Source organism: Danio aesculapii, chromosome 13, assembly GCF_903798145.1.
Source record: "Danio aesculapii chromosome 13, fDanAes4.1, whole genome shotgun sequence".
In the NCBI taxonomy this organism is placed as follows: Eukaryota; Metazoa; Chordata; class Actinopteri; order Cypriniformes; family Danionidae; genus Danio; species Danio aesculapii.
This window is the reverse complement of record NC_079447.1, coordinates 7,660,923-7,673,224: the sequence shown is the minus strand read 5'-3', so window position 1 is coordinate 7,673,224 and position 12,302 is coordinate 7,660,923.

Genomic DNA, 12,302 nt, shown 5'->3' with positions numbered 1-12,302 from the left:
CATCACTGAATGTAAGACGCTCAAAGTTCATTGCAAAGGCTTTTACAGAGTTAGCTTAGCAAAGCCTACAGCGAATGAATTTGGGGACTACAAAAAAAATACATTCGCTATGGTGAGATCACAAGGGCTTCCGGTTACGTGCACTCACCACGCACATACACCCTGCACAGCAAAGGGGCGTGGCCAGAGTAGCTGTAATGTTGAAGCAGTGAAACCAAAAATGCCGTCCAAATGCTGCTATTTCCACCCAGCTTGTTCTGTTTCTGTATTTGGGCTTCCAAGGGACACGACACATTATATCTATATAGGAGTATACAAAAAAAGTGCCTTGTTTTTTTAGATGTTTATATTCGTTTTTAGAAAACACCATATCAGTGTTTTAAAGATATTCACTAGAATGATAGATGGATAAATATATAGACAAACAAAACATGTTAGAACGATAGAACAGAACAATAAAATAATAGCAGAATGACTGACAGACAAACAGACAGGCTCAAAATTAAAGGGCACATAGGTTACCCCTTTTTTCATATTTAATATAAGTCTTTTGTGTCCCCAGAATGTGTCTGTCAAGTTTCAGCTCAAAACACCCATCAGATTATTTATTATAGCTGTTTGAAGTGTCTATATTATAGCTGAAAAAAAGTTGTTGCTGTTTTTTTGTACTGGGCCTTTAAGGCTAGTCCTCCCCGCCCAACGTTCCCACGTGACTGTCAGCAATCGCCGCCCTCGGCTGCCTCAGGAAGCAGATCTCACGTAACGTGTGTGAGAAATACTACAGTAAGAACTTTAACAATCAGTATTTGATGCATTTTTTTGTGGAGTTGCAACAATGAGTCACACACAATGTCATTTTAAAGTTCACACACACACACAGCGAGGACACACACACATAGCGCAGACACATACACACACACATACATAGCGTAGACACACACACACATAGCGTAGACATACACACACACATAGCGCAGACACACACACACAGCGCAGACACACACACACACACACACACACACAGAGAGAGAGAGAGATGGCGCGTTAAGCTTTGCACTCGTTTTGCACGCATATGTGACATGATACTGGTAATCTCCACTGCTGTATGGATATCTGTTATGTTAATGAACAAAATAAACCTGAGTTAACGTCGATTGCGATTGAAGCATCTTGTTTTATAATTGTTCTGACACGTGGCTGTGCTGATGAAGTGAATCTGAAGTGAATCGCTGTAATTCATTACACACGTGCTCTGTTTTAAAACTTGTGAAACTCACTCTTGATCACGTTTGATGATGATTGATGATCCTAGGGAACTGAACAGACCTTTTATTCCCGGCTGCTTTGCGCTCGTCCTCTCTTGTTGATATTATTATACACGTGACTACCGGACATGTTAATGCGCGCAACTGTCAATCAATATTGGTGGGCGGGTGGACCGCACTCCTACGTAAAGTTGCGGTCGATCTGAAAACCGCTCCAATTGGTCCACCATTTTTATGTTGTTAAATTTGAAAAAAAAAAAGACTGTGTGTGTTTATTTCACCCCAATATGACTGTTTATACACTATACCTACACACATTTCTGTCCAAACAGCTTGTAAAGTAGATTTTTCACCATAGGTGCCCTTTAAAAGTATAGAATATTTTCCACTAGATTTGGCTATTTTTAGAAAGAAACATGCTAAAACATAGTGTAATGTTTTTATAGTCAAAGTTTTCCAGCAACCAGCTGAATAATAATGTGTTAAAAGCGACGACACAAGCAGCTCAAAGATTGCTACTCATGCCTATCATAATGATTTCAAATGCTCTCTGCGGGGTCATGTGTGTGTGCATGTGTGTGTGATTCTGGAAATATTCTCCATCAATCCATGCATTTAAGGGGAACAGGGGAAAAAAAGGAGGGGGGGGGGGGGTAGTGGATGGAGAAGTTTCTGACCGCAGGCAGGCGTCTGGCTTCCTACTTAGACAGTGTTTAAACCATCGCTCCATAAAGAACAGAGGCTTTCAAAGTCTCCGGCTTCTCATTGGCCCTCAAATCGTCACAGCTCCTGGTGGCCAATGTTAAACCGCTATGACCGAGCAGGGGAAGTGAGATCATACACCACGGCTTGGCGTTCAAGTACCCCTCGCCACGCACGTGTGGGCCTGTTAAACATGGTAGGCGGGACGGAGTCCTTCAGCGAACCACAGCACTCCTTAATGTGTCTCATTACTGTATCGTCTCCAGAGGCTACACGTTAATCCATGGCACAAGAGTTGAGTTAAGGACTTTTTAAAAGACAGACCTCAGCATGGTAAGCTTAGTGGTTTGAAATCTAAATATTTAGATTAAAAGGCGGTGCTCTGGGCTAGTTTTTAAACAGCAGATGGCGCTCTAGGCTAGTTTTCTTTACAGCAGATAGCCCTCTAGAATAGTTTTTACCAGCAGATGGCGCTCTAGGCAAATTTTTAACAGCAGATGGTGCTCTAGGCTAGTTTTAAATAGAAGATGGTGCTCCAGGCTAGTTTTAAACAGCAGATGGCGCTCTAGGCTAGTTTTAAAAGCAGATGGTGTTCTAGGCTACTTTTTACCAGCAGACAGCGCTCTAGGCTAGTGTTTAAACAGCAGATGGCGCTCAAGGCTAGTTTTTACCAGAAGATGGCACTCTAGGCTAATTTTTAAAAAGCAGATGGCGCTCTAGGCTAGATTTTACCAGCAGATGGCACTCTAGGCTAGTTTTTAAACTGCAGACGGCGCTCTAGGATAGTTTTTACCAGCAGACGGCACTCTAGGCTAGTTTTTAAACAGCAGTGGACGGCGCTCTAGGCTAGTTTTTAAACAACAGATGCCGCTCCAGGATAGTTTTTACCAGCAGACGGCGGTAGGCTAGTTTTTAAACAGCAGATATCCCTAGTGGATGGCACTCTAGGCTAGTTTTTAAACAACAGATGGCGCTCTAGGCTAGTTTTTAAACAGCAGTTGGCGCTCTAGGCTAGTTTTTACCAGCAGATGGTGCTCTAGGCAAGTTTTTATACAGCAGACAGCGCTCTAGGCTAGTTTTTAACAGCAGACGGCGCTCTAGGCTAGTTTTTATACAGCAGACAGCGCTCTAGGCTAGTTTTTAAACAGCAGATGGCGCTCTAGGCTAGTTTTTAAACAGCAGATGACCCTCTGGTATAGTTTTTACCAGGAGACGGCGCTCTAGGCTAGTTTTTAAACAGCAGATGGCGCTCTAGGCTAGTTTTTAAACAGCAGATGACGCTCTGGGATAGTTTTTAAACAGCAGATGGCGCTAGTGGACGGTGCTCTAGGCTAGTTTTTAAACAACAGATGGCGCTCTAGGCTAGTTTTTACCAGCAGATGGTGCTCTAGGCTAGTTTTTATACTGCAGACATCACTCTAGGCTAGTTTTTAAACAGCAGATGGCGCTCTAGGCTAGTTTTTAAACAGCAGATGACGCTCTGGGATAGTTTTTAAACAGCAGATGGCGCTAGTGGACGGTGCTCTAGGCTAGTTTTTAAACAACAGATGTCGCTCTAGGCTAGTTTTTAACAGCAGACGGCGCTCTAGGCTAGTTTTTATACAGCAGACAGCGCTCTAGGCTAGTTTTTAAACAGCAGATGGCGCTCTAGGCTAGTTTTTAAACAGCAGATGACCCTCTGGTATAGTTTTTACCAGGAGACGGCGCTCTAGGCTAGTTTTTAAACAGCAGATGGCGCTCTAGGCTAGTTTTTAAACAGCAGATGACGCTCTGGGATAGTTTTTAAACAGCAGATGGCGCTAGTGGACGGTGCTCTAGGCTAGTTTTTAAACAACAGATGGCGCTCTAGGCTAGTTTTTACCAGCAGATGGTGCTCTAGGCTAGTTTTTATACTGCAGACATCACTCTAGGCTAGTTTTTAACAGCAGATTCCACTCTAGGCTAGTTTTTACCAGCATGCAGCGCTGTAGGCTAGTTTTTAACAGCAGATGGCGCTGTAGGCTAGTTTTTAAACAGCAAATGGCACTAGCAGATGGCGCTCTAGGCTAGTTTTTAAACAGCAGATGGTGTTCTAGGATAGTTTTTTAGGCACTCTAGGCTAGCTTTTAAACAGCAGACACCGCTTTAGGCTAGCATTTAACAGCATATGGTGCTCTAGGATAGTTTGTACCAGCAGATGGCGCTCTAGGATAGTTTTTAAACAGCAGGCTTGGCATTCAAATACCCCTTGCCACGCACGTGTGGGCCTGTTAAACATGGTAGGCTGGACAGAGTCCTTCAGCAAACAACAGCACTCCTTAATGTGTCCCATTACTGGATCGTCTCCAGAGGCTACACAATAGCAGATGGTGCTCTAGGCTAGTTTTTAACAGCAGACAGCGCTCTAGGGTACTTTTTACCAGCAGACAGCGCTCTAGGCTAGATTTAAACAGCAGATGGCTCTAGGCTAGTTTTTAAACAGTAGATGGCACTAGCAGATGGCACTCTAGGCTAGTTTTTAAACTGAAGATGGCGCTCTAGGCCAGTTTTTAAACAGCAGATGGCGCTCTTTGCTAGTTTTTACTAGCAGATGGCACTCTAGGCCAGTTTTTACCAGCAGATGGCGCTCTAGGCTAGTTTTTAAATAGCAGACGGCGCTCTAGGCTAGTTTTTAAACCAAAGATGGCTCTAGTGGACGGCGCTCTAGGCTAGTTTCTAAACAACAGATAGCGCTCTATGATAGTTTTTTCAGCAGACGGCAGTCTAGCCTAGTTTTTAAACAGCAGATGGCACTCTAGACTAGTTTTTTAACAGCAGATGGCGCTCTAGGCTAGTTTTTACCAGCAGATGGTGCTCTAGGCTAGTTTTTACCAGCAGATGGTGCTCTTGGCTAGTTTTTATACAGCAGACAGCGCTCTAGGCTAGTTTTTAACAGCAGACGCCACTCTAGGCTAGTTTTTACCAGCAGATGGCCCTGTAGGCTAGTTTTTAACACCAGATGGCGCTGTAGGCTAGTTTTTAAACAGCAGATGGTGCTCTAGGCTAGTTTTTAAACAACAGATGGTGCTCTAGGATAGTTTTAACAGCAGATGGTGTTCTAGGATAGTTTCTAGCCTATTTGCAGATACTTTAAACAATCCACTGCACAAAAGTTAAGGACTTTTTAAAAGACAGACATCAGCATGGTAAGCTGAGGGGTTTGAAATCTAAAATTGTGAATTCCACAGGGCTATACCTATTTTAAGCATTACCTAAGACAAATTTCTACCACTGGTTGATAGATAATAACGTTTTTTAAATGTGATTTTAGAAAGCCTGTACGTGGCACTTTAAAATCTCCTGTCTCTCTCAGTTACGGCTGCTTACTGTGGTTAAACCCTGCCATCCAACTCCAGCGAGCTCTGATTCAGCTCTAAATGCTTGATTTTCCAATGCCGCTTCGTCCTCCTGCTCGGCCTGATTCAGGATGTTTCCATGTAGATGAAAGAGCAAGTGATGATATAATCGTTTCCAGATCCACATATCCTATGATCACACACAGACAAAACAGGAGAGAGAGGAAGAAAGACACGACAAAGTGAGCGTTAAGACAAACAGACACATGGTTCATTGACACGCTGAGCTCCTCTCTGGCAGCGTGCAGTGAGTTTATTCATTTACATCATCTGTGAAGGTGAACAAAACCTCCCTCCGTGTGGCTTTGACCTTTCTGGGAGGTTCAAATGGGATAAATATAGAGCACAAGGTGGAGTAAAGGGTCACATTTTATGTCAGTTTGACTAATAATTATGATCTACATGAGCATATAATATAAATTGTGCAACCTAAAATTCTACTCACAATTGATTTAAATAGAGTTTATAAGAGTTGTGGTGGAAAAAAAATCACTTAAGAAATAGATTCTGCCATTTTCAAAATGCATTGATATTCTCTTTTAGATCGAACAGCTCTGGGCTAGTTTTTAACAGCAGACAGCGCACTAGCCTACTTTTTACCAACAGATGGTGCTCAAGGCTAGTTTTTACCAACAGATGGTGCTCTAGGCTAGTTTTTAGCTGCAGGCAGCCCTCAAACAGCAAATGGCACTCTAGGCTAGTTTTTAATAGCAGACGGAGATACAGCATGATCAGCATGCTCTGGAGCGCTCTAGCCTAAAGCACACTCCACTGTTAAAAACTAGCCTAGAGCACCATCTGCTGGTAAAAACTTGCCTAGAACGGCATCTGTGGTTAAAAACTAGCCTAGAGCACCATCTGCTGTTAAAAAACTAGCCTAGAGCCCCATCTGCTGTTACAAACTAGCCTAGAGCACCATCTGCTATTTAAAAACTAGCCTAGAGCGCCATCTGTTGTAAAAAACTAGCCTAGAGCGCCATCTGCTATTGAAAACTAGCCTAGAACACCATCTGCTATTGAAAACTAGCCTAGAGCGCCATCTGCTATTGAAAACTAGCCTAGAGCGCCATCTGCTGTTAAAAACTATCCTAGAGCGCCATCTGCTATTGAAAACTAGCCTAGAGCGCCATCTGCAATTGAAAACTAGCCTAGAGCGCCATCTGCTATTTAAAACTAGCCTAGAGCACCATCTGCTATTGAAAACTAGCCTAGAGCGCCATCTGCTATTAAAAACTAGCCTAGAGCGCCATCCGCTATTGAAAAATAGCCTAGAGCACCATCTGCTATTTAAAACTAGCCTAGAGCACCATATGCTATTGAAAACTAGCCTAGAGCACCATCTGCTATTGAAAACTAGCCTAGAGTGGCATCTGCTGTTTAAAAACTAGCCTAGTGCACCATCTGCTGTTAAAACTAACCTAGAGCACCATCTGCTATTGAAAACTAGCCTAGAGTGGCATCTGCTGTTTAAAAACTAGCCTAGTGCACCATCTGCTGGTAAAAACTAACCTAGAGGACCATCTGCTGGTAAAACTAGCCCAGAACGGCATCAGCTGTTAAAAACTAGCCTAGAACGCCTTCTGCTATTTAAAACTAGCCTAGAGCACCATCTGCTATTGAAAACTCACCTAGAGCACCATCTGCTATTGAAAACTAGCCTAGAGCACCATCTGCTATTTAAAACTAGCCTAGAGCGCCATCTGCTATTTAAAACTAGCCTAGAGCACCATCTGCTATTGAAAACTAGCGTAGAGCACCATTCGCTATTGAAAACTAGCCTAGAGCACCATCTGCTATTTAAAACTAGCCTAGAGCACCATCTGCTATTGAAAACTAGCCTAGAGTGGCATCTGCTGTTTAAAAACTAGCCTAGTGCACCATCTGCTGGTAAAAACTAACCTAGAGGACCATCTGCTGGTAAAACTAGCCCAGAACGGCATCTGCTGTTAAAAACTAGCCTAGAACGCCTTCTGCTATTTAAAACTAGCCTAGAGCGCCATCTGCTGTTTAAAAACTAACCTACAGCACCATCTGCTATTTTAAACTAAAGTTTTATACATAATTAAATTTCAATCAAATAAAAAAATTATGTGGATGGTTGGATGGATGGATAGACAGACAGACAGACAGACAGACAGACTGACAGACAGACAGACAGATAGACAGACAGATAGATAGATAGATAGATAGATAGATAGATAGATAGATAGATAGATAGATAGATAGATAGATAGATAGATAGATAGATAGATAGATAGATAGATAGATAGATAGATAGATAGATAGATAGATAGATAGATCATTTCATACAAACATTTTAGAGAAAATGTCAGAGAGTTGGGCCTTCATAAATTGATTGGAGAAAAAAGTGGCCCCGAAGTGAAAAAGGTTGAGAACCCCTGCTCTAATAACCTTGTACCAATCTGAGTAAAAAAGTTAACAGTCATTCACGTTTTTGATGATGGTGTATTTAATAAAAAAGCCTAATTTGCATGTTGGTTTGATATACTGATTAGTTTCTAAGTTAGTTGTCATGTTGTTTGGTAAGAGGGTAGGCCATGGTTAGTTGGTATGCTAGCTGATTGGCTGGTTGGCTATTTTGTGTATTCTTTAGTGTGTTGTGTTAGACTTTGGTATGTGTAATTAGTCTGTTGGTGTTATATCAGGCAGTATTTTGGTTGGTGTTGTAGTGTTTAATATAGGTAAACAAAAAACTAACAAAGCTGACATGAGCAACTTAGTATTGACTATGAATTAAACCACTCAAAAAAAATTATTACTTTTGCTTATTTAAAATGAGCTGAATCAACACAACTCTTAAAGTTTTTTGGAGGAACAACTTTAAAATTGTAACCTGTAAAAACAGAAAGTAAGAACTGCTACAAAAATTAATAAAATAATTTACTTTTCACTCTCAAGATTATAATGATATAACTGAACATTAAATAATCCAAATGTAAAAAATCTGAAAATAAAGTCTATTGACTGACATGGGTACGCTAAGTTGGCATAGCCCTAAGAGCTAGCTGACTTTGTAAAACCATTCAGGTGCACTAATGTGAAATGAGGGTTTCTATCGTTCTCATACATGATTTTGTTTGATCTGATCTGGGATTCCTTGAGCTAAATGCTGAATTGATAGAGAGGTCTGTTAGCACACAGCTGAGTGTCCAGAGGCTGTTGCCACAACCTGATGGTCCACAACGCGTTATTGTGTTAAAACAGCGTTAGAGTCAAATCAGACAGAAAGAGCAAATCCTGGGAATCAGAGAGAACAAGTTCACCTTTCTGTGAATAACATCTTTTGGTTATTTAGAGAAGAACATGTGAGGGTGGTGTGTGTGCTTTAAAATAGTTTGTCGTTCACAGGCACTTTATTAACAATCATGTGTGTTATGATCAAATGAATGACGTGTTATTAACAAAATATTCCAATATATTTCAAATATATTAACCTTTGACATTGGAAAGGGCATTACCAAACACAGTTATTGTGTACTCTTCCCAGATAGTGATGTCAGCTTAAAGACGCCTCTCATGTGGAGCATGAAGTCACATGCATTGCTCAGGTTTAAGTTTTTCACAGATGACAACAGAGTGTCAAAATCTTGATGGTTCTGTGGGTCTTGTCTATCAAATCTGAGCTTTATTTTGTATTTTCTATTGGATTCAAGTCAGGTGATTGGCTGGGCCATTCTACAGCTAGATTTTCTTTCTCTGAAAGCATTTGAGAGTCTCCTTGGCTGTGTTTTGGATCATTGTCTTGCTGAAATGTCCACCCTGGTTTCATCTTCATCCTCCTGATAATGTAGATGTTGGAGTGAAGCAGCTAATATTCATTTACAATGATGAAGGGAAGAGGATTGCTGAAGAACTACTGAGAGATTTCAGCTGCTGTCTGGGCTTTCCATGCCTTTCTACACCTCCCTTTCTTCATGTTTTCAATACTTTTTTCCTGTGCCTTTTAATTTTATTACACATAACTTCATTTGTAAACTAATTAGATTTGTTTTTTTGTGGATTTCTTTAGTTGTTATCAACATCTGGTGAAAATTTCAAGTCCACAGCACTTTTAGAAATAGGTTTTCTGAGAGTCAATACTTATTTTCCCAGCTGTATGTCAGAATTACTGTACATCACGTTGACATCTAACATTAATATAAAAAAAACAAAAATCACTTGCTTGTAATCGAGTTTTGAAGTGTTTTTTGGTGACAATGCTAGACGTCTATTTGATGTGATATTGACATGCATTTTAGGGATACAAAATCAGTACATTTTAAATTTGAAATTGAAGCTTGTTTGTTGAATAAAACATTTCTTATATAATAATACATTTTTGCTTGTATTTTGGTGGTCAAAATGGCATAGATGTGTGGTAGGATGGATGTCCTTTTTTTTTACCTAAAACAGAGATGTTTAAGGTAAACTAAATAAACTAAACAGAGATGAGGTTCTCAAGGTGAATGGGTACCTTGGCTCTAAGGGTCAAACAATAAAAAATAAAGTCAAGAATTTCTGTGTGATTCTGGAGTCAGATCTGAGTTTCAATAGTCATGTCAAAGCTGTCAGTAAATCAGCAAACTATCATCTCAAAAACATTGCAAGAATTAGATGCTTTGTTTCCAGTGAAGACTTAGAGAAACTTGTTCATGCTTTTATCAGCAGCAGGGTGGATTACTGTAACACCCTGCTCACTGGCCTTCCCAAAAAGACAGTCAGACAGTTGCAGCTCATCCAGAACGCTACGGCCAGACTTCTGACCAGAACCAGGAAATCAGAGCACATCACACCTGTCCTCAGGTCTTTACACTGGCTCCCAGTTACATTCAGAATAGATTTTAAAGTATTATTACTGGTCTATAAATCAATAAATGGCCTAGGACCTCAATACATTACAGATATGATGCCTCAGATCCCTCAGATCATTAGGATCATATAAACAAGAAATTCCAAGAGTTCAGTCAAAACAGTTTTGGCTTAAACAAGGACTAAATGTTGGCTGTCAGTGAAAAACTAATAGAGGTCTAAGAATAGGCCAAAACTAGACTAGTCATCAAATAAATAGAATTGAATGACTACACATATAAAGTCTGTCTAATCTGTCTATTTGACGACTAGTCTAATATTGGGCTATTCCTAGATGTCTATTAGATTTTGACACTGACAGCCAAAGTTTAGCCTTGTTTTAGCCAAGACGACTATGTTTAGACGTCTATTAGATGTCTATTAAACGCAAAACTGTTTGCTGGGTATTAGGCTGCCTTTGGTCAGTGGGAAAAATTTCAATTATTTTTTTTTGAAGAAATCAGTAAAGGGTGAGTAAATGATAAGAATTATTAATTAAGATAATTATTATTAATTAATTTTTGATCACAAGAATGAAATACTTACCTACTCTTAGGGCCGTTTGTATCGAAGCTGATATTTAGCAGCACCATGTTGGTGTTTCATAACATCTTGTTTTTATGAGGTGGGTCGTTAGCCCAACGCTCAACCGCCAATCTGGTGGACCAGGACATAAACACATACACTACAGACAATTTAGCTGACCCAATTCACCCAAAGCATGTGTCTTTGGACTTGTGGGGGAAACCAGAGCACCCAGAGGAAACCCACACCAACATGGGGAGAACATGCAACCCCACACTGAAATGCCAAATGTCCCATGCTGGGACTCAAACCAGCAACCTTCTTGCTGTGAGGCGACAGTGCTACCCACTGCTCCACCATGCTGCCCACAAGACTGAAATAACATTTTTAAATAGATACAAAGCATTTCTTTTAAATTGTAATAGTATTTCACAGTTTTTGATCCGAATGAAATATTTTGATAGAAGACTCATCTTTTAAACACATAAATAAATGAAAATCTTCATACTTTTACTATGATTGTACTCTGTTACCCTTGGGAAGAGTTGCTGGGATTTAGCTATATGTGACTCACTTGTTCTTTGGATAGTGTTGTGTTCATCTTGTGTTGAAATCTAAGACAGAGCCTCATGCCTCTTTCGTTAAAGATTAAGGGGTCTGAGAATGTAAATATTTCCAGCCGATGAGCCAAGCTGGGTGAAACGGGCTGATATCAAAGCCCTCAGCAGAGCCTTTATCAGTCCTTATGACAAAAAAAAACAAGAGTAAACACTCAAACACAGGCAGACTGGATCAGACATATTAAGCATCAAAACCTTATTTTTCAGCATGATTCAGGAAAGTTGCTATTGGTGTTACATGGCGCCCCCTATTGACAGCTTGGTTCGTTTTAAAAATAATGTTTGAGTGAAAGCAGCCTCACAGTTTTCACAGTTATGAATAAAATCAGGACATAAACATAGCATACTGTCATGTTGTCTTAAAAAAAACACAAAGCTCAAGTTGAGGTTTATTTTTTATTGAAATTATATCTTTGTGTAATGTATCTACATATATTTTCTTATTCATGCTAGCTATAAAACTTTAAGCCCTACATAATATCACATCATATCCTATGAAGGTAATTTAGCATATTTATTTTAGTTAATGAAGAGTGGAATGACGATTGGATTGACGGATGAGTGGATGGATGGATGGATGGATGGATCAATAAATTGATGAATGGACAGGATGACTGGAATGAAAGAAAAATGAATGATAGGATGAACCAACAAAACAATGGAAGGTGGAATGATGGATGGATGTGTTGGATGTCTGATGGATGGATAGATAAAACAAGAACATGGAATGATGGATGGATGGAATGAAGGATGGATGGATAGATAGATAAAACAAGTACATGAAAGAATAGATTGATGAATGGATGGATGGATGGATGGATGGATGGATGGATGGATGGATGGATGGATGGATAGATAGATAGATAGATAGATAGATAGATAGATAGATAGATAGATAGATAGATAGATAGATAGATAGATAGATAGATAGATAGATAAAACAAGTACATGAAAGAATGGATGGATGG